Below are 11,354 nucleotides of genomic sequence, written 5' to 3'. Positions count from 1 at the left end.
TGCCCTGCTCGTGGTGCTCCGGCCGCCCCTGCCCCGCTGCCCTCACCCCCTCCCGCCCCCGTCTACCTGAATGTCACTCGATTCCAGCTTCACTCACTGTCTGTCTGTCCCACCAGGACGTGAGCTCTGGGGGCACGGGCATGCTTGTCCCATGTCACCGGGGCACCCTCGGCACCTTTGACCTTGCCTGGTGCCAGCAGACACTCACCAACCAGAGTGGGATGAGAAAATGCACAAGGTCCTCATAAGTTAGTCGCCGACTTAACCGTGAGGAGCTGAGGCCCAAGGTGGGAGCGGGGAGCTCTTCCTGGCAACCCTCGTGGCTGAGGCCCTAAGTGGGCGTGACACCCTCCCCCGCGCCCGGCTGCTGCCCCGAGGCCTCCGGACAGCAGAGGGGGCCTGCTGAGGCCCTCGCCCTCCAGCCAGAGGCGGCTGGCCGAGTGAACGGACTGAGAAGGGCGTGTCCCCTCAGGTAAGACGAGTTCCCCTCCCCCATCACCATGTGCGTCAGGAAGACGCACAAACGCCAGGGTGGGCACTGACCCCTGTCGTCTGAGTGCCCGGTGGTGACCCTGAGGGGGCCGGATGGGGGTGCGGCACTGTTAGGGGCCAGGCAGGAGCAGGAGGCTGGAGTTCGGGAAGGGCCGGCGAAACGGGGTGGGAGACAGACTGGACGCAGGACAGAAACGGCCTCCCCAGGGCCGCGCTGTCCTTACCAGGCGGTGCGGGCTCCCTGCTAAACACGGTCCACGTGCCTCCGTTTGTCCCTTGTCAAAGGCAGCGGCAGTGCTTGCCCTTAGAGTTTTAGATGAGGAAACTGAGGCTCAGAGGAGTTATGTGACATTCCAGACTGTCACACAGCTGATGAGCTACAGACGTGATGGCCGCCGGGGGCCACGCTCAGCGGAAGGGCCTCGCTTCAGTTCCGAAAGCGCTTTCGAAAGCGCTTAAAAGGCTGTGCAGAGCAGGACGGCGTGGACTCCAGTCGGTGGCAGTTGCCATGGCAGAAGGGACCCCGGGGTTTCCCGCAGCGTCACTTCGTGAAACACCTGTGGGTGGATGAGTGTCACCCCACACAAGCACGCAACTGTCATCTCAGAGTGAAGCCACCGCAGACCTGCCCTGAGCCGGGAGGCCCGTCAACGTTGCCATGGCTTCCCATGCCGATGTCACCTGCCTGGTCTTTATGCCCCACAGGATGTCACCTGCCTGGTCTTTATGCCCAAATCTGTGTCCTGCTCTCACCGTGACAAAACACTAGATGGGCTCAGAGTGGGGACAGTGTCCTACACGTCTGACCAGGGAAGGTGGGGGACACACGGGCCGGCACAGGCGAGGGGACCGAGCAGGCCTTTCCCCAGCCTGAGCGCCTCGGCCGCCGCCCCACCCCCTCCGCGGCGGCGCGGTCCGCCTCCGCCTCCCAGGGCCCAGCCCCGCCCCCCTCCCACGCGTGTGTCCTGCCCCGCCCCCGGGACAGAGTCGGCTTAACTGCCCCTCTGGCATCTGTCTTTCACGGGGCTGAGGGTGACAGGGTGACCTTGCTTGTCTCCTGAACAGGGGACGCTCATGCATTTGGGAGACAACCGAGAAGAACCAAGTAAAATCTGCGCTTTGGTGAGTAGTGCCGCGCCGAGTCCGGCGCTCCCGTTTCGGTAAGGTGACCGCGGCCGTGTCAGATGCTGGTGTCATGGGAAGCTGGGTGACCACGCTTTCTTTGTGGCACTCATGTGTCCGAAGTCACTTCAGGGGGCAATCCGCAGGTTCCTAGTGGACAGTAAGTACATTACAGCTAATGCGTCTGCCCCGGCCGGAGCACCAGGACCTGGAACACTCAGCTGCGGGGTGCTCCACCCAGCACCCCACTTAGGAGCCGGGTCCCTCCCCTCTGCTGCCAGGAGCGCGGGGCGGGGGGGGGGGGTGCTCGCAGGCTCAGCTTCTGCCTCTCCAGGGATTGCCTGGAACGCAGAGAGGCCAAGATCCTGGGCACCCCCCTCCCCCCGCCCCGCGGTGGACTCCCACATCCCCAGACTGGGGTGCAGTGTCATGGCCTCGCAGCAGACACCTCTGAAGCCATGCCCGACCCAGAGCACCCTGTGCGGTGACTGCCCTGCGTTGACGACCCCCCCTTCCTGCAATCCTCCCGTAGGGGGCGACGTTAGCGAGCCGTCCTTCAGGCCAACTAAGAAAGCATTTTCAGGCGGAGGGGGGAGGTCGACTGGGTCAGACATGGCACATGAGACAAAGGCCAAGAGGTGACCCCTGGATTTAGCAGCATGACTGTCACTCACTGCTGGCACGGGGGTGATTTTGGTGGCCCCAGGGGGACAGTTGGAATGTTAATGGGGGTCGCGTTCAGTGAGGACAGAGCATCGGGATGCTGAGGAGGTGGCGGGCCCCGTCGGCATGTCCAGGGTGGGGACCGCTCAGCCCGCAGACTCGGTCTGGAAGCGAGTGCGGCACCGCGGCTCTGAGGGCGGCTGGTCACTGCGGCAGCGCCCGCAGGTGGCCCGCCGCTGCCGCCCGGCGGCTGCTACTCAGTCTCATTGGTTTTAAGTCTCACCCCCTATCACCTGCACTTTGGGGGCGGGGCTGGAAGAACACCACACCTGGCATGTTTTTGTTTGATCCCGTTTTGGGAGGTCTCTGTTACTCTGACGATGCAGGTCAGCCTTCTGCCACGCTGGTGCTGGCTGAGCAGTGGCCTTCCACCTGGGGACAGGGACATGTCCAGCGGAAGGCCTGCCTCTGCCCGCGATGGGGGAACAGGGACGGCACCCCACACCGCCTTGTTCCGGCGACGGCTCTGACTGTGAGCCGAGGTCTGTCGCCGCTGCAGGAGGGCACTGCCACTTGTGAAGCTCGTGCTGCTCAGGGACCGTCAACCCCCGCCGCCAGCGTAGGTGGAGGGCTTGGTTTCCAAGGACACGGGGCTGAGGACAAAAGGGGGCCCCGAGGTCCAGTGGCCACCCTCAGGCCGGTGGCGTGGCCAGCGCATTCAGTCCCCGGCCACCCCTGGAGAGGCCTCAGTGCTCCGGGGCGCGGTGCGCAGTCGATTTGATCTATGAAGCTGGGCTCCGTGTGAGGCCCCAGGAGCCACTGCACCCCGCGGGCCGGGCGCCAGGCCAGCGTTCCTCAGCCCCGTGCTCCCTGGGAGGCGCCGGCAGCCGGCTCTGCCCGGCGCGGGCCGTGCGCATCGCCACCGACATGTCCGGGCGAATGCGCAAGTCTCCTGTGTGACATCCGTCAGGGAGGCTGTGGGGGGGTTGGGGGGGGCAAGTCACCCAGGGAACCACGATTCCAGCATGTTTTCACAGCCTGTGAGCCTCCCGTCCGTTAGCCAAGGCGGTGCCCGCTGCAGGCATCGCGCACCTCTGGGCCATGGCTTCATGGTCCCCTCTGACCGCCACGGCCCCTTTTCTTAAAAAAAGAGAAAAGTTGAATGAATTAACTGATTGGTAAGTTTTCCCTAAGCGTGTCATCTGAGACCCCTGAACCCAGGTCACGTGGCCAGAGGATAAACCGCCGCCCGTGGCGTGTCCGTCTCGGGAACGAGCCTGGCGGGTCGCGTGCAGCCGCTCGTACCCGTTTATGCTGCAGCGCGATGTGCGATAGCGATCGCCAGCAGTTTCGGGAACGCTGAGTCAGCCCGGCCTGCCCAAGGGCACGAACCTGAAAATAACGCGCGTGCTATGCGCAATGTGCTACGGGGCCGCCTGGGCGCCCCCACGGCGTGGGGTGCGGCGGGGTGGGGGACACTCCGTGCCTGACTCAGCATGCGCTGCCCACCTCTTGCTGTAAGGGAACACGCCCGTCCTCAGTTCGCGGGGCTCCTTGGCCCGTGGGGCCCCGGGACCCGCACGGACAGGCCCCAGGTGACCCAGTCCCAGAGTGCAGGGGCGAGGCCCCCTCAGCCCTTCCGCCGGTGTCATTCACGGCGCTGCCCGTGTTGCTCCTGAAACCCGGCTTTCAATCTGGGCTGGAATTTGAAAATGAAAAACCTTCGAATGTGAATAGATAAAAGATGCATTTTACGTTTACTACAGCAACTCAATTGTTACAGACATACAAATAACAACACCTTCATTCTGCTCACAAATTATCTTAATTTTATTATTTAAAAAATTGTATAAGCGAACGGTTAGATGTGGGCGCTCGCCCCACAAGGGTGCAGCTGTAACGTCACCCCACAAACGCCAGGCCGGGTTCTCTGGTCTTGCGCATGGTGAACACGTGTGGAAAATGCCTCTGTCCTCGGGGCGTGTGTCTGCCTTGCCTTCTTACTTTCTCCCATTTGATCTGATGACATTTCATCGTCTACCCGCAGAAATCCATTTTAAAAACATCCTTTTTTATGAAAACGTTTATTTAAAGTAGGACACTCGAGTGGCATACAGTAACACATGGGCACGTCCCTGTCTTCTGTCCCCGCCCGGGTTCCAAGCTCTCGCCACAGCTCCTGCCAGCCGGTGGGGCTGGAAGTGAGTGCGGAGCGTGGGCGTGAGGACCGTGACCGCGGAGCGTGGGCGAGATGACCAAGCCCCACTGTTCGTTTGCCGCGGTGGCGGCGGTTTACCCGCCTTTCTCGTTCAGCTTCCGCCGCGGGCTGTCTCTGGGGGGCGCTCGTTCCCGCGGTGTCGTGTCTCCTTGTTCCGGGGGGCGGGGGGGGGGGTCCCATTTATGTGAACCACGACTGATCGCCGCCCGCAGGGGGCGCAGGGCGTCTTCAGTCACCTGCTGCCGCACAGGGCGCCGCTGCGAGTGTGTCGGGGCCCCACACGCGTGTGCGCGAGTGCGCGCGCGCCCCGTCTCCGCCGGGGCCTCACGGCCCGGACGCGCTGCCGACCAGCTCCGGCGCTGTCCGGTGGAGACAGGTGTGCGGTGTCCCTGTCACCCGCCGGCCTCTACATCGGAGGCTCCTGATTCCTGGCAACCTCGAAGCGACGGCACCGCGGGGGGGGGGGGGGGCGGGGGGGGGGCTTGGCGTCCGCACCCGGCTCTGCTGGGCTCCCCAGTTTCGCGGAGCGAGGTGGCCCCTGCCCTCCCTCCGGAGAACTCCGCGAGGGTTTCTTGTGGTTTTCTTGTCCCCGCCCCGAAAGCTCGTCAGGACACAGCCACGCGCAGGCTCCCGCGCCCCCTGCAGCGCGGCCGGCACCCCGGGTTCTCAGCGCGCGCGCCACCCCGCGGCGAGGCCCCGCGGGCTGCGCGGCGGTGAAGCAGGGGGCGCTCGGCTCGCGGAGGCGCGGCCGGGGCAGGAGGCCGGGCTCGGCGGCGGTGCGGTCTGTGGACGCGGGTTTGGTCACGAGCTGGAATGGCCCAGACGACGCGCATCTGGCTCGTGTCGCTCGCGTGTTTCTCTTGGCGCCTTCGAGCCGGTGCGCGTTCGCCGGACGGTGCTCGTCTGCGGCCGACGGGGCGCCGGTTCTGCCTCCGGAAGGGGGGCGCCTGGGAGCCGGCCCGTGCGCCCCCCGATCCCCGAGCGCGGCGGGGCTCTGCGGCCGTGAAGACCGCGCGGGGCGAGGACCCCGCCGCGGTAGCCGCCCGAGGGCAGAGCCGCGTCCGCGCGGCGGCACCGGACTCCCGCCTCTGGGGGCCCCGCCTGGTCTTGCCGCCTCTGCACAAGCCCAGCTCGCTCTGGGGCCCTCACCCGGCCCGCTCCCTCCACGCGCCGGGGTCACGGAGTGGGAGGCGTGGGCGGGGACCGAGCTGCCGGAGAGCCCGCGGCAGCCGGCGGAGCGGGCGTTGCCCACCTGGCCCTCACCCGCTGCCCGCCCACGGAGCCCCGCGGCTGAGTTGCGATGGACCCGCAGCGACACTTCATGCTTGACGCGGCGCTGGCCAACACGCCTAGTTTGACCTTTCCTGTCAGCACGGGCCTGGCGAGCTGGACTTACCATCCGGTGACTCCTGTTGTAAGGGCCACACCCTCTCCCGGGGAGCAGCAGAAGCGAAGGGGGAGCGCCAAATGGCCGTGCACCCCCCCCACACACACACAGAGTGGGGAGCACAGTCACCTCGCAGAGGAGGCAACGGGGACGCGGAGTTAGGGCGAGCCGGCCAGCGTCACGGATCTGGAAAACCACAGGGGACACCTGAAACACCGTCTGCGCCTCTGCGCGCAAGGCATCACCCCGTGGGCCGCGCGCCCACCGCGCGGCTCCCTCCTGGAGCCCTCGGCCGCCCCGCCGCCGCCACGTGCGGCCCCCGCATCTCAGCGTCCCGGGGTTCACGAGACACCGCAGGGGCTGAGCGCTTGTTGGCAGCAATCGCCCCGGCAACGTCGGTCTCGTTATCCGTGGCTTCACTCAGTCGCAGAGCCCGTTGGCGGTGTCAGTGAGGACGGGCTCTCGGTGCGCGGGCCACTGCCCAGCGTCAGGAGCTGGACTGTGTCGCTGCTGGCCTCGCCGCGGGAACGATCCCGGGTGGCGGGCTCGGGCAGGGCCGTCCTGGGGACACCGGCAGACACCTGGCATGAAAGGGCGCCCTCCTGCCGGGGCTCCCGGGCGCCGCAGAGGGACGGCCGAGCCGGGGCAAGGCCGAGCCGGGGGAAGGCCGAGCGCAGGTTTCCGTGAACACAGAGCGGTGGGCGGGCTGCTGAGAGGCGGGGGACCCCGGGGTTTCACACGTGGGCATTCCACCCTCCCCAACGTGCATGCTTTACATCAGGGACCCCAAAAGATGGGGAGTTCCAGGGACTCCTGGGGGGCCCCAAGAGATGCTCTGTGACGGCGGGGACAGCAGCCGGGTGCCTGCAGAGACGGGCCATCCCCCCTCCCGACCACAGCCGGCGGCCGGGCTGGGCCGGGACGGCGGAAATGCGCCAGGCAGGGGCGAGGAGCAGAGCGGACAGCACCAGCCGGGGTGGCGGCCCAGGCCGGGGGCTGCGGCTGCTCGGTGCACGAGGGGCCGTCTCTTCCTCTCGTTAAATATTTACAAATATATATCCTGAGCAAAAATGCTCTTGCTCTCCTGCGTTTCCACGGGGCCTGTGCAGGTCTTGACAAAGCCACAGGCAGCAACTGTGCTGACTGGCAAGTTCCTTCTGGGTCAGCGTCGGGCCCTGGGCGCCGTGACGGAGCGTGGCGATGAATTATGCAGAAGCACACTGCAGGCTTCGCAGTCGGGGGGAGTTTCGTGTTCCCCAGAAACACCGAGGGCAGGAGGAAGAGCAGGGTGTGAGCGCTGAGTCACCGCTGCTGATGTAGTCCCCTGGGCTCCTGAGGGTCCCTCTGCCTCGGGGGTCTGCAGTCCCCGCTGGGAGCCACACCCCTCCCCGGGGCCCTGCCTCCCGCAGGCCGGGCCTCCCCGCCGCGCACGCTGGGTGCTCTTCTGACAGAAGCAGAGCCCACACGTGCGGTCGCTGTGTTTCGGCCAAACAGTTGAGCCAAGAGACGCGATCGCAACGCCCCGTATTTACGCGGACTCCATTCTTCCCCGAGCTAAGGCGAAGCCCTACGCAACATGTCCTTCTGTCCGTCCCCCCACACCCCGCTTCCCTATAAAGCCTGCTCCAACTTCCCAACCATGTCTGTGCGATGAGGGATGTGCAAAGTGTGGTTTCAAGGTCAAGCGCATTCTCATCGCGCTCCGGGTCAGTTATGCGTCGGGGGTGTCTGCATTCACTCAGTGTCCTGCAGCCTACTGGCCGAGGTCACAAGGCCAACATTCCACCCGGGGCTCAGGAAATGAGACATCCGGAGTGCAGGCAGGGGTGCAGGGCTTGCGCGCCAGGTCTCCTCGGCTTCCCGGGGCTTAGGTGGGTGGGGATGGCTGGGGGTGAAGTGGGGTGAGCGGGGTCGGGCCAAGCGTCCTCGACTGGCAGACGACATCAATTCAGTCCTGATTCTAAAACAGCGTCTCCCCTGAGAAGCAGCCTCATGAGCAGATTCGGTAAGTTCTCACGTTACTCGCCTGAGCTTGTGCTCTTCAGAATTCAAATAACACCTGGAACAGAGACGCGGGGTGCATCCCGTGACGACGGCGTCAGCGGCACACCCCGCGTCCGGCCCCCGAGCCCCGCGGACGCCGCCCGGGCCCCGCATCTCCGTGTGTGTGTGTAGCCGCTCTGCTTGCCCGCCCTGGCCACAGAGGCTCCTGGGACTTGCTTCCACGCGTCAGGAATGGTGGCTTTCTCTGACGTCCTGTCCCACCCGTGGCGACGTCTTTTTGGCGGCCCCGCGGGAATCCGCCGTGGCTCCCGCGCCCCCTCGTGTGTCCCTCTCTCCAGCCTGCCTTCTACTCATGCGCCCACCGCATGGCCTTTCGTCGAGGCAGATGGCAGAGGTGGAAGCAGGACGTGGGGCCACCCCGTGAGGCCACACGCGGAGACCCGGGGCGGGGGCGGCGCCGAGAACCAGGGCCTCATGGGAGGCGGAGTCGCCTCCTCCCCTGGAGCCCTGGGTCCTTCGTCCTGCCCTGCAGGGTCGAGGGGGCCCAAAGCTCCCGAGCTAGGAGCCTGCCCGGCGCACCTGCTCTGCCAACGTGTGGGGCGGGCTTCGCCACTGTTTCCAAAAGTTTCCGAGGGAAAACCAGAACCTTATGGTGGAATGCCAAAGTTACGCCAAGTAAAACGGATCTAAATCAACCGTCAAAGCCACGGGCAGCGCGGCCCCGGGGCCCGCGGCGGGAGCCGGCGAGGGAGGGGTTGGGGCCCGCGGCGAGGGTCCCAGTGGCGCCAGGCCGAGGTGCCTGCGGAGTGTGTGTCGGGCACGCCGGCCCTGCTCACCTCACCCTCCACGTGTCCGCCGCGCCCTGGCTCGGACACACGTCCACCCAGCGGGCACCGTGAGCACGAGCTCTTTGTGAGCAGTTCGTCTCATTTTTTCCATTTTCCTTAGATGATGGAAGAGAAGAGAGACCCGCGTCACACCTTTGGAGCCAGAATTATTCTAGAAGGTAAGTCACAAGGACCTGGGCAACTACAGCTGCTGCTGTGAGCCTCCAAGACCAGAAACTGTGAGAGGAGGGGACGGGGACTTCCCGCGGGGGGCTCCTCACGACAGCCCTGGCTCGTGGCCACTAGTGTCTTCATCTCCACGCGAGAAGACGGCCCCCGAGTCTGGCCGTGGCTTCCGCACGGTGGCAAACGCCGAGACGCAAGGCCGCGTGCGAACGGGGTACCCCCTGGCTCGTGAGAGGAGCGGCGGGGCCCCTGCCTCGTGAGAGGAGCGGCGGGGTCCCTGGCTCGTGAGAGGAGCGGCGGGGCCCCTGCCTCGTGAGAGGAGCGGCGGGGTCCCACACTCAGGGGTCCACCCGGCTGGGCACACGATCAGGTGACACAAACAGTAGGGGGCGCGGGAAGGTGTTTACAAGCTGTGACGTGCCACCGGCTGTCAGGGGGTGACGAGTTTGGGTTCTAACTAGAGATGGAGATGTTCATTCCAATCAGACTTAAAGTCTCGTAAATTCGGCGTGACCGTACTTTCCCAATGAAGAGACTTTTGTGCTTGTTTGTCTTTTTCATGGAAAAGCCACGTAAGCTTTCCAAAACAACTCCGGAACATTCAGGGACATTTCAGCTGTGCACTCATGACCTGGGCACAGGGAAGGTTCAGTCACCCTCTGCTCAAGCTGTGAGCCGACGCCAGAGAGAATCAGAAACTCAAGTGCCCACGCTGGGTCACTCCACCTGGCCGCCGACATTCCCGAGCCACCGACGGGCCACCGAGGAGCCTCCTGGTGCCACGCCCGTCACAAAGCTCTCCCCGGGAGCCAGGGTCTCAGTGGCCAGCACCCGCCTGGGGCCACCCGAGTGTTCATGACGTCCACATCACTGGTCTCGACATCGGGACTCAATCTTACCCGAGTCCCAAAAGAGCCGGCAGGTGACGCGGTGCCTGCTCTTCCATCCGCCCGGCGGGCGGGCTGCACGGGGCCGCGTCACGAAGCTGGGCGTCTCGTCTGTTTTTTAAAATGTCACTGCTCAGAGCTGGGAACACCCGCAGAATGACCTTCCTGCCCCGGGGTCTCCCGGAGCCGCCTCCTTGTTCTGCCATCCCCACGATGGCCATTCACGCTGGGAAAAGCAAGAGCTACAGTCTGGCCGGCCAGGCGCGGGGGCTTCCGAGTGGCCGTGTAGTGGATGGCCTCAGCGACGACCCCAGGATGCCGGGTCTCGAGATGACGACACAGCCCTTCGGACGGCCGTGCACACGAAGGCTTTGCTTGTGATGACGGGATTCGTCTGGTGTCGATGACCCAGAGCACGGGCGTCTTTTATCCAACCCGAGAACTTACCTGAGTCCGATTAGGCAGGTGACAACACGGGATGTCTTCAAAATACATCGGCGCGCTCGGCACAGGGGACAGCCACAGTCTTCTACTTCCAATAGTGACCAGCAGTATCCGAAATCACATCTTTCTCCCACGTCCTGATAATCAGGCTCCACGTTAGCTGAACACCAACGCGGGGAGTTCTTGGAGCAGCGCTGTAGGGCATCGTGTTTCCAGGGTTTTGTTTGTTTGTTTGTTATGTTAAAAAATAAGCAGTTTTTTTCTTTCTTTCCTTTTTTTATTTTTTGTAAATTCAAATCCATTTATATTTCAAAGGAAACCCGATCCATATGTTTCCTATTTATTTACACTTACTGCAATTCATCAAAGCGCCCTCTAACAAGCTGTTTAATGTCCAAAAAGTCTTAGTCAAAAGATTTTTTTAAAAACCTTTCATCTTGTGTACCAGGACGTTTTGCTTTTCTTTGAAACAAGATTCTAAGTTCGGAAAAATGTGACTTTCCATTTATATTCTGAAATGTTACTAGGTCTGTAAATTAAGCTAAGAGAAGTGTAGATTTGAGCAATGCTTTGGTGACTTTAGCCAGTTCTTCCTAAAACGGGGGCGAGTTCAGTGCCCCGGTCTCCTTATAGCTAAAAGCTCGGGAGGCATCTGGTGGGGGGAGGCAAAGAGGAGGCAACTGCTTCTGCTTTTATCCAACAATCTCCTGAAATATTAAGCAAATGTTGTACAGTATCCAATATGTGTGAAAAAGGACTTGGATTAGTTTCGCCATGTAATATTATTAAAAAGCATCATCTTGATTGATGAAAAATTATTCTGTGTGTGTGTCTGTGTATGCTTGTATGTGTGCAGGTGCATGTGTGCATGTGTGCGCGTGTGTGTGCATGTCTGTGTGTGTGTGCCCGTGTGTGCCCGCGTGTGCATGTCTGTGTCTACGTGTGCCTGTATGTGTTATATTTCCCAGCATGCGCGCTTTGATAAGATGTAGGCAGCATTTCAGGGTAATAAACCAGGAGACTTAATATTTGTGTCCGCGTCCCGAAGGAGCTGGACTGAAGAGTCGCGGGGCAAATCTCTGGGGCCACAGCTTCCGGGGACAGGAGACCCCGACCTTGCGACG

Source organism: Rousettus aegyptiacus, unplaced genomic scaffold (genome assembly GCF_014176215.1).
Source record: "Rousettus aegyptiacus isolate mRouAeg1 unplaced genomic scaffold, mRouAeg1.p scaffold_m13_p_13, whole genome shotgun sequence".
Taxonomy (NCBI): domain Eukaryota; kingdom Metazoa; phylum Chordata; class Mammalia; order Chiroptera; family Pteropodidae; genus Rousettus; species Rousettus aegyptiacus.
This window is presented reverse-complemented; position numbering follows the sequence as displayed.